General features: G+C 41.2%; 1 long non-coding RNA gene across 1 annotated transcript; it reads left to right on the forward strand.

Moving 5' to 3' along the window:
• The first annotated feature begins 12,368 nt into the window (after positions 1–12,368).
• On the forward strand, positions 12,369–17,438 carry LOC143337953 (uncharacterized). The gene is made up of 4 exons (XR_013079210.1): positions 12,369–12,509; positions 15,295–15,370; positions 15,867–16,096; positions 16,213–17,438. It is a non-coding gene; the product is annotated as an uncharacterized LOC143337953 (long non-coding RNA).
• Positions 17,439–18,689: the final 1,251 nt, after the last annotated feature.

Consider the following 18,689-nt stretch of genomic DNA (forward strand, 5'->3'; position numbering starts at 1 on the left):
TTGCACTGGTGTAAACAGCAGACCAGATTCTATTGCAAGTGTTGCAAGTTTCAGCTTGTCTTGTTGTGAATCTTTTGTATAAACTTGCCTCAATGAGTTGGGGGTGTGACACTGGCCCTTTTGAGAAATGCTATGTGTACCTTTCCACAGTGGCTTCAGGTCGATTCCAATCTGTGGCCCTGTAGTACATGTTGCTCCCTCTCTGTCTCCCCCTGTGTACTGTGCTGTCTAATATAGGCTAATATTCATTTTCTAATGAACTTACATACAATTGGACTTGTATTTGCAACCAGTCACCCCTGTTGGCCATTCGAAAGAGTGCAGTTCAATGCACTTCTGCACTGGCCTCACTTTTCAGATTTGGAAGCTCCATCCTGTTTATATTGCATGTATTATAACCAGTGTGACCATTGCAAGAGCCTCTATCACCACCACCTTCAGAATAAATCTTGTAGTTTTAACACCATCACCACCCCGCCAGTTCCATATGGTGGGGTGGAATGGATACTAAACACTAGCACATTTACTGTTTGAAAACCCTTGGTCTTTCTCTTGTCCTTTCTTTCTCCCTCTGTTGTCCATAAGATGTACATTCCATTTTCTAGTCCAGCATTTATCCTCCCACCATTATCAGGCACTGAATCACACTTTTTCTTCAACTTGCATTCTCCTTGTCCCTTCTTTTTGAGATCTGTTCGTTATATAAAAACATAAAAAGGTTCTTTCCTTGCTGCCAGAAGAAAGAAAATCTGTTTTCGTTTTCCTTTTTGTTTCTGTCTGGGTCCCTGCTGCTTTGCTCTGCTGCTCCCCTCTCTCCCTCTTTCCCCCTCCTCCCTCCCTTCCTCTGCTTTGCTAGCTGTGCTTTCATTCCAGCCTCCTCCCCCCTCAGCTCCTCCATCCCTCTGTCTTCTCTCTGGAGAATAGGGGTCATTGCACAAATGATTACTCAGACCCCGGTCGCCATGGCAATGCTGCCATGTAACGGGCGACAGGCATGCATCGAGCACAGCACAGACGCCGATTAGTAAGCTGACGATGGAGAAAGCAAGCGCTGCCTTTGTGTAGCTGCGTTTTGCCTCCATTTTTTTTCTAACAGCCTCTGTTTTTCTGTATGGCTCCAGCTAACTGGGGTGGAGAGAATGGGGGTGGGGTGGGGTGGGGGGGAGCCTGCAAACATTCTGCACACAGCCCTCCAGCTTTGTCTCCTTTTCTTGCTCGCCTTCTGTGTCTGAATGAGGACTGCTGTTGGTTTATTTCAGCAACCGTTTAGAAAAGGTCCTAACGGTTTTGTTAGAACTGGAAATCAAATCTATTCTGTATAGTTAGCCAGAATGTTGAGATTGCAGGATTGGTGGAAAAACGTATACATATAGGATGAGATCATTGAAAATTAATTATTTGTGTTTTTGTGCAACAGACAATAATTCCTATTTATGAGTAGGTCTGCGTTCTTGGTTTTGTAGGCTTTTTTATTTCCCCTTTTCTTAAGAAGGATCTATGGAAGACCATACAAGCCCACAGAAACAATCCATTTTTAAAGGGTAGAATTTACCCCCCTCCCCTTAATAAAAAACTATATTTCCTCGCTTACCTCCAGTGGTATGTAGCCAGGCAGATATTTTTGGTTTTATTTTAGCAGGTTTTTGCATATCTGCCTTTGAGATTTTTGTCTCCACTGCAAGACAATGAAGGGGGCCAATATTTAATTAATGGTACTCACAGGAACGCAAAATTACATTTGTAAACAGTCAAAAACAATGTCCCCAAATAATGTTAATCAGGACACAAAAGATACTATAACTTTCAAGGGGCTACTTCCTACCACAGACAGAGAACTGAAGCGAAACCATAACCATCCAAAATCAAAATAACATGTAAATACCAGTAAATAACAACAGATGTTTTTTTCAATTTGTTTTCACAGACATGTTTTTGTGTATGTGTGTGTGTGTGTGTGTGTGTGTGTGTATGTGTGTGTGTGTGTGTTTTGTTTTTGTTTTTTGTAAAACAATGTCATTTTTCTTATTATTTGCTAAAACCAACAGGGGACTTTTATTGTGAAGGATTTATAGGAAATGTGTCATCCAGTGCAGTAGCCCCTTCACCACTAGTCACAGCCATGGATTGGGCCACTGCTTTTGCATTGACCGAAGACAATTGCATCATCAGCTAAAGACACACCTCCAAGAGGTTAGGCTGTAGTAATGGAGATGCAAATTCCTGCTGTGCCAGGTTGATGCACCAAGTCAAACCAAGTCCAGTTCAGCCAGCTCATGTGTGTGGAAAAAGGCCTAATAGTAGAGCATTGAGCAGTTAATGGGCCAGATATGTTTGGTGAAGAGCAAAACCAAATTAAAAAAAGAGTGATTATTGTACTTACATCCATAAAGGGCCGAGAAACATGACTCCACATGGTCGATAATGTTACTCTATGTCTGCTAGAGGTGTAAATAGGCAACTGCTTGTCATGTTAACTTAAGAAGTGATAAATATCAGAGCTGCTTTTAAAGCTTGTTTCTGTTCAGTCTTATTTAAACAAAAAAAAAAAAAAAAAAGGATGCAATTGCAAAATTCATGCAATTCCTGCATGCAAAAGTAAAGAAAGTTTGAGCAAAATTTGTATAAGATATCAAAGTATTCATTATGCATCAAAACCACGCAGAATCTCAGAATTTATATATTACATTGTTGCATTATTATTTATGATGGTGATGTGTAACCACAGACAGTCAATGAATTGTGAATATGAGGAATATTGAGGGCAGATTTTGTGAAGGTATGTAGAGCTTTAAACCCATCATGGGGAATCCCTGCAGGATGCAGGTGTGACAACTGTTCTGACATGGGCTGTGTCTGAAGTTCACTCTCTATTTACCTATACTTGCCCTCCCCCATTTTATTTGAGCATCTGACTTGAGCCTGCAAAAATCCCACAATGGAAAAAAAGTATGTATGGACACTACTACCAGTCCCACAATGCAATGTGCCGTATTTTATTTTTATTTTGTCCTCAGGTCCTCAGAAATGAACGCTAGGTGCAAGCAAGATGTAATATGCAAATGAACAGCAGGGGCAGTATAGGGATGGTAGGAAGGCAGAAGGTGACTGCAAAGTGATTGTCCCACTGTTTTGTGTGCTTGACATTCAAAAATACTGGTGGTGTTTCTTGCCATCAATTTCTCACACTGGCTGAATGCGAGAAACATTGTCATGACATGCTTAAATGCGGGGGCCTTACATAACATCTACAATGCTGCTGCTGTCACTTGTGCAAAACATTCTATGTATTTCTGCCATATCTGACCTAGTTTTATGTAAGTTCACAGGGAAAATGATACCCTGAAAGATTTTACCCAGGTCCTGTAACTGTTCTTGTAGGAAGAGGAGTCTTTGTCTGTTTGTTTCTGGATTTCTGGCATTTCCTTGCTGAATTCATCCATGTGTTTTTGGAGCGTACTGAGGTTGACGAGGTGGTGAGAGGCCAGTGGAGAATAGAGACCTGATGGCTGATGCCACAGTGAGCAGACCACCAAAAACAACACCGCTGTGAGCAGACCACCAAGGAAACATTTTGGTCATTTCTTGCCTCCAGCGACCTCCCCTGTGACTAGGAACTTTTGTCACAGTTTTCTGCTTTGCACGCTTGACAATGTTATGATTTTGGATTCCACTTAATCATCCCTCTGTCAATTGAGGGGTAGGCAGATGTTTTTGCAGTACACATTTTAGGGATCTAGGCCTACATAGACCTCTGGGTGTAGAGCCTGCAATGGGTAATTACAAGTCTGGGTGCCCTTTGTAAGGTGGTGCCAGTCAGTGGGCCAGGAACAATCACTTCAGTAGATAGGGTGATTCATAGGCTGGGGAGACTGCGGAGGATCCATGGGAGTCTCATCTTGAAACAAACTGGAGTTTGAATACTGTAGGGAAAAGGGGAGTAATCTTAGGAGAATGCAAAGAGGGTGAGTTGGAACATGTACCTATCCATGTGGTGCTACTTGGACGGGAGGCAGAGTGGAGCTGTTCCCTCTTTTGGGTGTGGAGACTGCTCCTCCACCTGGGAGTGGAAACAGCTTGTCGAGTTTGATCTGGTTTGTATGGACCCGTTTGCATGCAGGTGGCTGTTTTGGTTTTGAGAAGCAACCAGCCGAAACTTTCCCATGATCTCCAAGGGCCTGACCAACTTGGAAGGAATTTTTTGGTTATTCCCACCACTTTGGTGAATCGTGAAATAAAAGACCATAACTCCTATTTGGTACCCACGGTGAGGCACTTTCCTGTTGTAGTAGGCTTTGCCTCAATCTGAGTTAACGGAGAGGGCCAGCCCCCAGCAGCTGAACAAATGGTTCAGCAGCAGGACTACAGTCATCATAACCTTGTTGTTGGGCGCTGTGAGACATTTGATCCACTTGGTGAAAGCGCATGTGACAATGAGGAGGTATTTGTTCCCTTGTGTAGACCTCGGGACTGGTCCAATCCAGTTGACCTGAGGGTGAGGCCATGGGAATGTGACCCCTGTTTCCTAGAGTGAGGCCCAAACTGGCAACAGAGCAGACATTCTTGTCTGTAGGATTTGGTATTGCAGGCCATCCAACAGGAGAGTCCTGAACATGGACTAGCATCACCCCCAATGACTGGTTGGCCATTGTAGGTGTACACCAACAAAGTCTTTTCCAGCTTGAAGTGTAACTGGTCATAGTGGAGAGTGCACAGCTTTTGTGATTTGGCTGGTGGGGTTTTTGACGTCCCTTGGGTTTAACACCAGCTTAGCTAATTGGTCAGCTTCATCATTATGGTCCCTGTCGGGACCGGAGATATGGGACTTTCCCCCTACTTCCAGTACAGGGTCATTCCTTGTCTGTCACGAGTTGGTCACAAACCAGGAGTTCAGAGTGTTTGATTTTCTTGTTCCTGGCATCTTTCTTACTGTTTTCTTTCCAGGTATGGAAGTCATAAATTAAGTTGTGCTGATTGTGGTTGAGTATATCATTACCTGTACAATAGCCAGCCTGGCAACTTGTTGGAGCATGATGAGCACCGTAGCAATCTCTGTGTATTGACTTGTGTTGGAAGTGCTCAATGTTGACAATTGGCCCAGCCCTATCCCAAGGCTATCTTATGGTTCAGGTACTTGACCTGATGTCATAGCCTTGCAACGTTGTCATCCAGGTGGTGGCACAACTGTTGGATACCTGTTCAGGAAGGAGACAGGTTGGTGACAAGTCTCTATAATAATCCTAACCCTAACCCAGACGGTAGCAAGGATTATTAAGGAGCAGTCTGTGGTTATTTGTGCATATGCTTTGTGATAACAGTTGGCTGTGATTGTCAGTGCTTATATTCAACCCTTCACTGTTAACCTGTAATGTAAAACAGTCCTTAAATCTTAACATTTTAAGTGAACAATGGTTCAATTATTGATCCCTGATCCCACAGTGGTGCCCCTATTGGAAAGGGGTGTGCACTGCCGTTCTTTGTGGGGGCAGATGTTCTTGACAAGCTAGGTGCCCAACTAAGTACAGTCAGCCAGATTCTGTGGTCTCAGACCATTGCCGAAAATGATCTCCTGACCACTGAACCAGAACACGTTATCAGGTTATATGTTATCAGAGTGTTTCAGGTTACCACCACAATTGGTTTGACTGGACAGTAGATGTCCCCATAAGTTTTACGATTTTAAAAGGACAGAAGATGCCTGGCTTGCAGGTGGTCTTCCAGCTTCAGGGACCAATAGCTTGTGTTTTAGGACATCTGGTATGTCTGGTAGCCTTTCTTCAAGTTCAGATGGTGATGATGGTGCCATTGTTTCCCTTTTTTGGCAGGTTTGACGCCAGGCTGACCCTCATATGGCGCTTAGATTTAGACTTAGACTTTACTTTATTGATCCCAACTGGGAAATTCTTTTGTTGCAAGAACAGGTTAAACATACTGTACACATAAACATAAAACATATCCGATAAAAAAAATAAGGATGAGAATAAAACTAAGAGAAAAGAATGTTTGAAGTGAAGTAAGTAAACATAGAATACCAGCAATTTTTAAAATATAACAAAGTATATAAAATATAACTCTTAAAAATGTAGCTAAGTATATGAACAGAGAGAGCCAGAGCTATAAACTATATACCAGGAAAAAATGCAAGTTGCAAGTGATAAATAAATGTAAACAATAAATAGCAATGTGCAATATTGCAAATATATGTATAATAATATAATAGAATAATAATGTGTAAACATTGAGCTAGTGGAGTTTGTGAGGTTGGTGGAGATTAACTGTTTAAATTAGGGTTATCCATGATGGATAACAGTCTGTCCAGTGTCCACCACCTCCTCAAAGGTGTCTACTTTGCAGCCAATAATGGAGCTGGCCTTCCTGATCAGTTTGTTCAGTCTGCTGGAGTCACCGGCTCCGATCCTGCCCCCAGCTACTACAACAAAGAAGAGCGCACTGGCAACAACAGATTGGTAGAAGATCTCCAACATCCACTGGTTGCATGTATATTTCTCAGGATTCAATACTGTTCAGTGAACACAAAGTTTGAGGACTGCTGCTTAGGTTAGTTGAAGTACAAACATTTGATTAGGAATAGGAATGAAGCCACTCAACGTTGCAGTGGAAATGTGCAATGGAGTGGGGAATATTGATTCTTATAACCTTGATGACATCATGGCCACATTGAAAGAACCCCCTGAGGGCTGGTGGGTCTTGTGCAATGGGAAAGCTGGATTTGGATTAAACCCAGATCTCGGACTGTGAGATTTGTCAGGCCTTTGACAGGGTTTTGGAGCCATTTCCTTGCACAGGTGTTACTTCTACATGAGTATGGTTCATAAAAATATACTTCTAAGTCTTTGAGTCTTCTGACTTTTGGACACCGTCAGGCCTGCCCAGGTCCTCAAGAAGCTTCCAGTGTTTTTCTGTAGTGGGTGGACCTGTTGGCATCCTGAACTCTGGTTTGGGCTGTTCACCTCCTTGCATGAACATCATTAACTTCCGACTGTAGGTGGGCGGAGGAGCTTGCTGTTGTTGATGGCTGCATTGTGCTTAGCCACTTCCTTGAGCACCTAGACATGCTGCCAGCAAAAGCAGCTTTATCCTGAGGCATTTGGGCAGCTGCCAAGGATGAAAAAAATTGCAAATCATGCAAACCTTCTATAAATCCTCTTGGATTAAAAAAATGCAAAGGCAAAAATTAAGCTGTCAAAAAGGCAGTCAGGACTCACTTGGGGTTATGTTCTGAGAAAGTGCTTACCTGTGGATATATTTCAAGGTAACATGTCATCCAACGTGTGTGAATTTAGAACATTTGTTGGATTTAGAGAAGTGAAGCAATTTCATGGCTGCACTAGAGGAACCATATCTAGAGGAACCATTTCTTTTGTTGCTGTTACATCATCAGATGGGGCAATAAGCTGGGGCAGGCTTTCTCTGAAGGTTATCAGTCAAGGAAAAGGATCACACAACACACCATGCACATGCCATGCTTCGGTGAAATTGTTCTTCCTGGTCTGCCTTCCTCCACGGCAGACCAGGAGCGGTGGGCTGCCAGCTGACAGCGGCGCCCGAGGACTCAGTTCCTTCTTGTCACCATTCGGGGTTTTTTATGGAGGATACCCCAGGTGAATACGGGGAGAACATGCAAACTCCACACAGGTGGAGGACACGACCCCAGTGCGCAGGAATCGAACCTGGGACCTTCTAGCTGTGAGGCAACAGTGTTACCACTGTCCCACAGTGCCACCTACTCATGCCACCGGTATGAAAGGGGGCAGCCTGGAAAAACTCAGTCATTTAACAAGCAATGATTGGGCCAAGGTTCACTGCATTGTGAAACAAATGATTGTATAAAGGATTTTACTTTATGGACTTGAAAACATAGACTTTCCCAGGGAGGCTGAGGAGTGTGATCCCCCGATAGTTGGAACACACCCTCTGGTCCCCCTTTTTAAACAAAGGGACCACCACCCCAGTCTGCCAGTCCAGAGGCACCGTCCCCGACTGCCACGCGATGTTGCAGAGGCGTGTCAACCAGGACACCAGGAAAGTCTATTCCAGGGTACTGGAGAGGAGAATCCGGCCGATAGTCGAACCTCGGATTCAGGAGGAACAATGCGGTTTTCGTCCTGGCCGTGGAACACTGGACCACCTCTATACCCTCCACAGGGTGCTTGAGGGTTCATGGGAGTTTGCCCAACCAGTCCACATGTGTTTTGTGGACTTGGAGAAGGCATTCGACCGTGTCCCTCGCGTCATTCTGTGGGAGGTGCTCCGGGAGTATGGGGTTGGAGGTCCTCTGCTGAGGGCTGTACAGTCCCTGTACAACCGGAGCAGGAGCTTGGTCCGCATTGCCGGCAGTAAGTCGGATCTGTTCCCGGCGCATGTTGGACTCCGCCAGGGCTGCTCTTTGTCACCGGTTCTGTTCATTATTTTTATGGACAGAATTTCTAGGTGCAGCCAGGGGCCGGAGGGGGTTCAGTTCGGGAGCCGGCAGATTTCATCTCTGCTTTTTGCAGATGATGTTGTCTTGTTGGCTCCATTGAGCCAGGACCTTCAGCATGCACTGGGTTAATCTTTAAGATTAACTAATACTGAACGATAAGTATACTGTAACACACAATGAAGTGAACTAATATACTTATTCTGTGATGGGGACACTGTTATTTACCCACTGAGTGTTTTTAAACTATTTCAAAGGTTTTTTCGAACTGTACATAAATGCAATAAGAATTAAAATTTCTGTCTTACCTGTAAGTACCCTTTAAGTTTTCACTCTCTCTCTGAAATGTCTGCATAAACATCAACATCACATCATTGTTTCTCAGTCTATACAAATGACTCGAAAAGGTAAGTTTTAAAGATTTACTGGTGTAAATACCAACACACAAACATGTTCTTTCAATAATGGAAAATAAAAAATGAGGAAACAATAATATTCAAATTCAAAGATCTTCTCTGTACCTTTCAATCAGTTAACTCAAATCATGAGTTTCTTAGTACTCAAATACCCTTTTTTTTCAAAGTGCACTCAATATCAAACACCAAATAATGACACACTACACCTAAAGCCGGCAGTTTTAACTAACTAAAATTAAAATGGGTACCCAGTGTTAGTGATGCAGGCCTGGAACGATACTTGTGGGCGTGGGAGCCAGAAATAATGATGCCGGCTTCGTGCTACAGCGCTGGAAAACACAGTTACCACCTCACTACAGTAGTGGCGTCCTCCTCATCCCGTCTGTGGTACAGCGGGTTGCTGAAGCATGGGATGCACACGACTTCTCCCGCTCCCCTGATAGAAACTCACCACACGTCCTCTCTTGCAGGTCCGGTACACAGCAGGCTAACAGTTTCACCAAGTTGAGTAGCTGGTTTAGCTGCACGTGGATGAAGTCTGCTAGATAGACTAATGTGAGCTACATTAGCCGTTAGCTGCGCTCCTCGTTGAACACTCTTGGTCAAAGCACTCTTCCGGTAGACTCAAACACTGTGCTATGAAGAATAACCGTCACTCTGAGACTCACTGTCTGTTTATCTCCATATATATTCCTGAACAACGTCCACACTCTTCATAGTGTTTTTCCCTTACTTTAACTTTCACCGCCACGCCACTCCTCAGTCTCGTTTTTTCTTTTAGCTGCGCACACTTACGAGTCAAGTTTTTGCTCACAACAACAAATCACACCCACACCTTTCTCTTCCTGTTTCACACACACCTTAACCAATTAATTAACAGAATAACATTTTTTCTCAATCAGCACTTCCTCTGTACCCCTGAGACTTTTCAAAATAAAACATTTTAAAAGTGCACATTGGTATCCTTCTAAAACTTTTTAAACTTATTCATTAAACTCTGCTCTTAAACTATTTTAACCTTAATGAAATATTCTTTTTAACACTTTTAATCACAGTTTTACCTGAAATGAACATATTTAAACTATTTATTTATTTATTATCTATTTTTAACAGGGTTACATATTGCATTTGACAATAATTGCAATTCTATTTTTAAATGCAAAATGCTTGCCACACAATATGGTTAAAAAAAGCATTTTAAAGATTCTATCTGTCTTTTTCATTTGATGCCTATATATTTTGGTTTGTACAATTTGTGTACATACTTTGATTAGCAACAATAGTCTCAAGAGATAACAATGTTGGTAAAACGTCCCATCACTTTGGTCCAAACTGGAATATTTCAACAGCATCCATGTTGACATGATTCTAGTCACTTTAATGATGCCCTGACTTTTTATCAGCACCATCATCAATTTTAATTCACTGTCCTTTGGTTTATGACGAAACTAATAATTAGGGATGAGCAAGTACACCACTATCTGTATCTGTATCTGTATCTGTTCAACCATCTAAATTATCTGTATCTGTATGTGTACTCGGAGTGGGCGGAGCCTAACGGAAATGGATGGGGCTTAAATCAGTACATCATAGTCTGAAATTGATATACAATAAAAATATTAATATAGGCTACTTTGTGTGTTCAGCTATATGTGTGTAAGTGGTCTGTAAGACTGTTTATTTTTTAGTGATCTGTGTGAAATTGGTGATTCATGCAAACACCCAGTGATGGCAAACAGGGAAATAATATGTCATCCTTGTTCACTGTATTCTTCTCAAAAGCACCACGTTCAGTGCGAGCACAGTTTTCCAACTGACTTTATATCACCAGCCAAACTAAGAGCAAGCAGACGGTAAAAAAAAAAACGACGCAACACAAGCTGTTTTCAGCTCTGTCTTGTCAAATGTACCACGTACGTTACGAAACGAGTTCACCAAGTAACTTTAAATATCATACAAACCAAAATAGACACGAGCTGAAGAAAACCTAAGGAGTACTGAAGAGAGCAACGTGAGCTAGAGACGTGTCTGTGTAGGGGGGGCGGGCGCTGTGTGTGACTGACCAATCACAGAGCGTGAAGACAGTCAGTTACCCAATGAGGATTTTACTCGAACCGTGCCCATACTCGTCAAAAATGCTTTATCCGTACCGCATACTCGTCTAAAACGAGTATCCAGCTCAACCCTACTAATAATATTCCCATCAGCTTGTACTTGTATTCTGTACTGTACTTTGGTAACACACTAAACTAAGATGGTAACAATGGTAAACATTACCTTCTAATCATGCTATCATTGTCACTGTGAGCATGTTAGCATACTGACTTAAGCATTTATCTACCACCACAGCCTCACAGAGCTGCTAAGGTAACTGTAGGCTGTGTAGACTTTTTTCTTTAAGGAGCCAGAGTTGAGAACATTTTTTTTTTTGTTATTGACCCTTTGGTAGCCAATTTGAAATCTTTAATTATCTGTTGGTGGTACGTCACAGACAACACCAGAAATTACAATGTTGCTTACTATACTGTTCTTCTCGCTGCACATTTACAGAAGAAGTTTAAGTGTTTGTGTAATAAATGTATGTCTATCCTACGACCTGAAGACAAAACAGAATGCACTAATGGTGAGTAAATGACAATGTGCAACAGGAGGCCAAGTCTCCATCTGCTGTTTGGACAACAGTGAAGGTAAAGGAGCATATCACATTTGTGAACAGAGCTCTAAGGTCAAACGCCTTTAAGGGGCATTCCACTATTACAAATCAAAATCAGTTGACTAGTCATGGGGAATATAGAGCCTCTGAAAACAGTTGTAGAATATCTTCTAAGGCTATGGAGAAGCTCAATCAAGTCTGAGCCCAACTCTGATATTGGGCATTTACCAGGCATTGAGGCTCTGGCAAAATTGTTCTTTCAAGATGTGCTATGAGAAGTGTAGGATGCAATCTTTTAGAGATAGACCATACTAGAGACTAAACGTCAAAATACTGTACCTCTGCCTCTGGTGCTTCAATTTTGAATTTTTTTTGTTTTTAATTTGTCTCGCTAAAGGTGGATTACCTCTTTATGCAGGTAATTAAAATGGTACAAACCAGGGATGGGGGGATTCAAAAAGTATAATAATGAGTGTAAAACAGAGATGAGGAGTCAGGAGAAGAGTGCAGATGATGCTCAGTGTTCCTGCAAGAATCCAATTGCACAGCAGGCTTTTTCACATTTGCTGTTAAGTTCAGCTTGGTGTATTTGTCTGTGTGTGGTTCTGTCAGCTTTGTCCCTCAAAGAGCTTTTTTTTCCCCTCACTTTTATTTTCCTAGAGAGAGAGCGAGAGAGAGAGAGAGAGCGCAAGAGAGAGGAGAGAGAGAGACTGGAGCCAGCAGTCTGGAACGAGCATGACAGAATTTGAATTATAGAAGCAACCCAGCAAAGAGGAGAGGGAGCGGGGGAGGGACAGGGGGTTTTGTTTCAGTTTGTGTGTATGTGTGTGTGTCTTTTTCTGTGCAGCAGGGAAAAAAAAGGAGACAGAGAGAGGAGCGTTTCAGCAGTGGAAGCTGTTATTTCGTAGGCATTGTTAAAAAGCAGGTTTGGAACACTGTTACATACCAAATTGCCATTTAAATGGGTCTTCTTCTCGCCATGCAGCATTGAGGAGTAAATTGTGTAAGTATGCTCAAGTACGACACCGATTGTGTGTTTCAAACCTCTCAAAATCACATTAAAATGCTGAGGATGCTGTGAAACAAATCTAAATATTGTCTAAGTAACAGTTAAATGCTAATCTTAGCATGCTGACATGTTTACAATTGAACTGTGAATGTAAAATCAGGGGATCACCAAAGTTATTAAAATGTACCCTAAGAGGAACATTAATTTCTAAACCAAATTTATTGGCAATCCATTTAAAAGTTGTGGGTTAATTGTTACAGTCTGAACCAAAAATGTCAACCACATGGTGGTGCTAGTGGAAAGTAAGTAGAATTCATCTTCTGGGGACCATGAATGTCTGCACGAAGTTGCTCTTGCTAAATTGCTCAAAATCATGACAATCCATCTAGTTGGTCCACTGTTAATATATTCATCAGTAGAGCAAGTATTCTATAAATGCACTTGTACTATTGAGAACCATGGAGAAGACTCTTCAATAATTGGTCAGTTTGTATGCATTAAATAACAGCACAGTGATAACGTTGTTCCAATTCTAATGTTTTCGACAGCAGGGTATTTCTAAGTCTCCTTTTAAACGTGAACAATGACACAGTGAAATCCATTTAATGCCCATTTTCATTCCACAAGAGAGCTCCACCATATTTGATAGAAAACTGACCAAAGGATGTTTTATACAAAGGAAGATGAATAGTCTCGGCCTGTCTAATTGGGTAAGAATCGAATTGTGCATCATTAACGAAATAACATCTAAAACAAGGTAACACTTTGTTCTTATATCTCACTTTAAAGACACATTTACAGATCTTAAGAATGTTGTCAAAAATAGCTAATGAAAAATAGCTAATGAAAGCAATATAAAAAAAGAGACGTGCATTCGTTAAAACAGAAGATTTTACTAATCTAATGAACTGCTCTCTGCAGCAAATTGTTAAAGTATTTATCCACACAATATTACAGTATTTTAAATATGGACAAATTAAACTATTATGCAATGTCATGAAAATGTATTGGGTACAAAACCTCTTAATTTGCTAAGAATCCCAAGAGATTTAGTGACTTTCTTGCCAGCAAAACCAATCTGTTCTCTACAAGAGAGTTAAGCATCAGTCTAAATACTTAAAAAAAAAAAAAAAAAAACACTGATGAAACTTTGATTATTATGACTATAAAAATTATTTTGCTCACTGCCATATTTTCGTGCAAAAAATAGTGGAAATTAGACTTTTTGACATGTAATGACAACTTATTAGTCAGACACCATAATGAGTAATGAAGAAGATTGTGGTTTAGTCCGGAAATGAGAGTTATTAATTCTCTGAGACGAGAAGGTCAGTGTCATCTGCAAAGAGCAAATGGACTGAGGCATTAGGTACTGCAGCAAGATCATTTACAGATGTCAGAAATAATGAAGGTCCTAAAATTTATCCTTGAGGTACACCGTATTGCTTTTTATATCTTTTTGACTTATGACCAAACATATTCAAATTCAGGCACTTATAAACATAAAAGCCATATCTATACATTTTGAAAGCAAAATAGCATGGTTAACAGGGTCAAATCTTTCAAAAACTCTAACAATGTACATATTGCATACTAAGTAGCGGAAGTGGAAGTTGTATATATTCATCAATAGGTTTCTAGAAGTGCCATATAAGTTCAATGAGTTTTATGGAATTCTGGTGATAAGAGAGAATATTATATGTGATGAGTAATTCATTTCTACACTAGTTTTTCCAAAAACTTTGCAAAACATGGCAATATTGAAATTGGATGACAGTTTGTTAAGGATCATGGATTTAAACTGAAGGGATGATGCATTTTCTATGGTTAATGCAAAAATAAATGTTAAAATAGGAGTCAAGATGTCCTTGATTAGAGAGGTGCGAATTCCATCGCGACCCAGAGCTAATTTTTTCCAACTCTAATATCCCAATGTAATATCATTCAACTCCTTGAAGTGAGGCAAATCAAAATTACTCAAAGATGGAAAAAAAAAATTCTTTGTATAATCTAATGGATTAACTTTTGAATCAATTATTTTTAGCAAGGACCATTGAATACCATTGATAAAAGGATCTGCAAAGGTTGAAGGAAAATATTTTTCTTGAAAGTAGCTGATAAAAAATGTTCCATGTAGCCTCGATACTGTGTTCAGATTTTGTAAACTGGTCTTTGAAGAACCTTTTCTTGGCTGTTTTAAGGAGATGAATGTATGTGTTTTTGTAGGATGTATAAGTAACTAAATGAAAGGGAATTGGGAATGAAATATATTTTCTGTAGAGTTTGTTTTTGATTAATTACTTATTGAATCCTCTGCTACAGACAGTGAAGCGATAAACAATCTGAAAAGTTCTGAGGTGTATTCATTCAATCTTTATCTAAAATCTTGAAAAATCACTGAGGGCATGCCCATAGTTAAAACAGAATAAATTTCTGGCAGTACTTCCACAGCAATAAGTTTGGTCCCATTTAGTTAGAGGTGGGACGCAACCTTATCTACCTTAAAGCAGATGCAGAGGCTAGTCAGAACCTCAAAGTCCCCCATCACCCGTCCTGGGTTTTAGTTTGAATGATAGGTGAAATATAAATGACTGGATGCTCATGTGTTTACAGGACCAGGGCGATAGCTGGTGCCACATAGCTGCAATACTGTGGAAGATAAAAATATTGATTCTTTTGATAGTTTAATTATTGTTAATCAGTGTATTTTGTAACGACAATTTGCAACTCCAGAGAGTATATAGTATAATGTTGTTGTGTTGTCTAATGTATGTTGAAGATGCAGTCAGATGCGGATATCATATACTGATGTGAAGTGGAAGGTTGGCACAAGGAAGAATGTAGAGCTGAAAAAGGTGAGACAAGTAAATTTCGAATGTCTTCAACCAGACCACATTCATCCAGGCTCATCAGCATCAACACCAGATCCCTTAAGTGTGTTACGCACAGAGGGCTACCCCAAACTTTTCAAGGATCAGACGGAATTCAAAATTTGTTCCTCTGTGATGGCCACACTATTTCAGCTGCAGACAGTTCCTTCTCCTTCAACAGTGTTACAGATTAGATGTAGAGAATGATGGGGCTTCTCAGAGTGATCCACAGATACTCCATACAGAACAGTGAGAAGTGTCTCACTTTTATGAGAGCTCTGTTTAACTAAGCCCTGCTCAGGTGGAAAAGTTGACAGAAGAGACCCAGGCATGTGACAACTGTTGCACGATGCAAGATGTGACTGATTACCAGCACAGCTAAGAGAATCCCCAAACGGAGCAGTACTAACCCACAAAAAATTTCTGAATGAACATTGCACACCACCTTCACTGACAAAAATTGCAACTAAATATGGAACAGGAATCGAGGACAAAGCCATACAGCTCATGGAAGCTCAAGGACACACTGCAGAGAGGACAGGCCCATCCCTGATTTGGAGTCAGCCCACATGGAATTTTGGACTCAACAGAGCTACTTGAAATCAAGTGTCCCCTAAAGAGTGCCATGTCACTTGCAGAGTTTCTTGGTCAGCCAAATGGTGACATCAGATGCTTACGTGATGGGAAGTGTCAAAGAGAATACTACTCCTGGTGAGAGAAAACTATCAGTAAATATTAGTTATAATGTGTGAACTTATGTGATAGATACTTGTGAACCCTCATTAGAACAAATCGTAAGCCATTTTATTTTTCATTTGTTCTTCCAGATCCAGCTGACAATGACGTGCTTGGGGCTGCAAAGTTGCAAGTTGATTATCTGGACATCAACTGAGCAAAGACTGTACAAATGCACACATGAAACACCCCCTAAATTTTAGGTTTTTGCACATGCTCCCAACATTAGTGGATTATTTTGTTACAAAGAACATGTGCCAAATACCTCAATCTTTTGAAAATAAAGTAACAGGAGTTATGTGCAGTCCACACAGCAAACACCAAGAGCACAGTATAAAGTTAGTAAAAACCTAGGGAAAAAAATAGAATGTTATGTTTTTTGTTTTAGTTTATTAAAAACATAAAACCTTGAACATCCCCTCTAGACATATGAGGATATACAACTATGGGAACAACAAAAATATTTGTACACAAAAACATATTTTCTATTTCTACCTAACCTAGCGGCTCTGACCTTCTTCACCACCGGGTCTTTTCAACATACCATGGCCTCAGTCAGTCCGCTGCCTGCTCGGCTATACATGCAGTTTCCTCCAGTCTAGTCCGACATGCAAATGAGCACATCATATTCCCTGCAACACCTGAGAGCCAGCTGGAAAATAAGCGAGGGCTCTTGTTGAAATTTGCATTCCCCGGGGTCCTGGGAGCAACCGACTGCACTCATGTGCAGTTGCGCGCCCCAGAGACCCAAGCCCACATTTATGTGAACCGAAGGGGGGTCCATTCCATCAATATCCTGGTGATCTGTGACTCAAATTGCCTGGTGACAAACGTGTATGCCAATTTCCCCGGGTCGGCACGTGACTCGTTCATCCTGACGAATTCTAGTATCCCTACAGTCTTTCAGGGGGACACCCCTCTGGATGAGGGGATCAGTTATCCACAAAACTTGCCATGCGCCTCGCCAGCGGTGTTTTTAAAGGTGAGGTGAGGAGCTGGTGTGATTGGTGAAGATTGGACTCAGCAGTGTCAAACCCACTCCACGCCTTCTCCCCTCCCTCCTTCCGAGTTGCGCCGCTGGATGGAACTGAGATGAGAAGGGGGAGTCGTTGCGCCCGCAACACAGTGCACGAAAATACCGAAGTCTGCGCCGCCACGCCCCATCGGCAAAGCGGACCTGACTTTCCACCGTGCCTCCGCTGCGCTGGCGGCGGAAACGAAAATAGAGCCCATTATGTCTACCTACATTCCAACAGTCTTGCTTACCTGGACTCAATCGCAGAATTACATTTTTCAAGTGATGCAAATGCAAGTAGTTAAAAAAAAAAAAAATTTGACAGAACCCCCACAAAGTCATGATAAGAATGCATTTTTCATTCTCTTACAATAACTTTTGTAGTTGGTCTGATTTATATTTCTATATAGACACTGGCTCTGACCACAGGTGTGGCTGCCTATTCCTGGCTTCTATCTATGGCTATGGCTAAGACTATGGTTGGAAAAAGGGGGCTGTTTCTGTGGCTATTGTTCTGGCTATGATTATAACTACAGCTATGGCTAAGGCAGTACAGTTATGGTTGTAGCTGTGGGTGTGGTTGTTGTTGCATCTCTTTACAGCATATAAGGTAGTAAGATTGGCCAAGACATTGTTGTAAAGCCAAATGTTCCTACCAAGGTTTGAACCCTCCAGTCATAGATGGGTAACCACCAGTAATGCAGAAATAGTTTCACCACAACGCTCAGCCTATTCAGCAATGTCAGCTCACTGCACCCGCACAACCTTTGCATATGGTTGGTGTTATACCCATTAATCTGGGTGTCACATCCATATGTGTCACACCCTTAGTCATTATAAGGATAGCCGTAATTCCAGCAAGAGCAACACTTAAAGCTATAGCCATACCTGAGAGGCCTTCCCTAACAAGAGTGAAAACAATAACAGTAACAATAACGATATAAGCATCCACACTGATGAACAATAATGTTCTGTAAACAGCAAGACAACACGAAGAACATGCTGCGCAGTCCAGTTGTGTTGGGAGCTTAGAAAAATGGATATTGATGACCTATTACTGCTGTATTTTGTGCAGTGAAACCAAAGAAAATCAGAGGGATGTGAGTTTACAAAAAGACAAGAGGAGTTAAGAGAATCCAACATTCCGTTACGAGAATTGCAGTCCTTTGAAGACACATTTTACTCATATTTTGAGTCAACATCAGTTTGATGGTATCCTGGTGATCACCAAAGAAGACAGCAGTAAGGACAAAATGAACATCACAGAACAACTTATTGGTGCATCAAAGAACATTTAGCAGTATCTCAGATATCTCAGATAAGTTTTTAATATGAAGTCTAATATTGCGCTATATTACAATTAATAAGTTGTATACCACAATAGTCAAGTCTCCTCATTCCAGTTAATAATAATAATAACACAACATTTACCACTGATTCCGGGAGTGGGCCAAGTTGCATTCTAGGTGTCATTCTTCGTTTTTATTTTATCAAAGGTGTTTTGTTTTTTTTAACTTCAATGATGAGTCTTTCCACCATGTCATCTGCCACGAT

The sequence above is a fragment of the Chaetodon auriga genome, chromosome 19 (assembly GCF_051107435.1).
Source record: "Chaetodon auriga isolate fChaAug3 chromosome 19, fChaAug3.hap1, whole genome shotgun sequence".
In the NCBI taxonomy this organism is placed as follows: Eukaryota; Metazoa; Chordata; class Actinopteri; order Chaetodontiformes; family Chaetodontidae; genus Chaetodon; species Chaetodon auriga.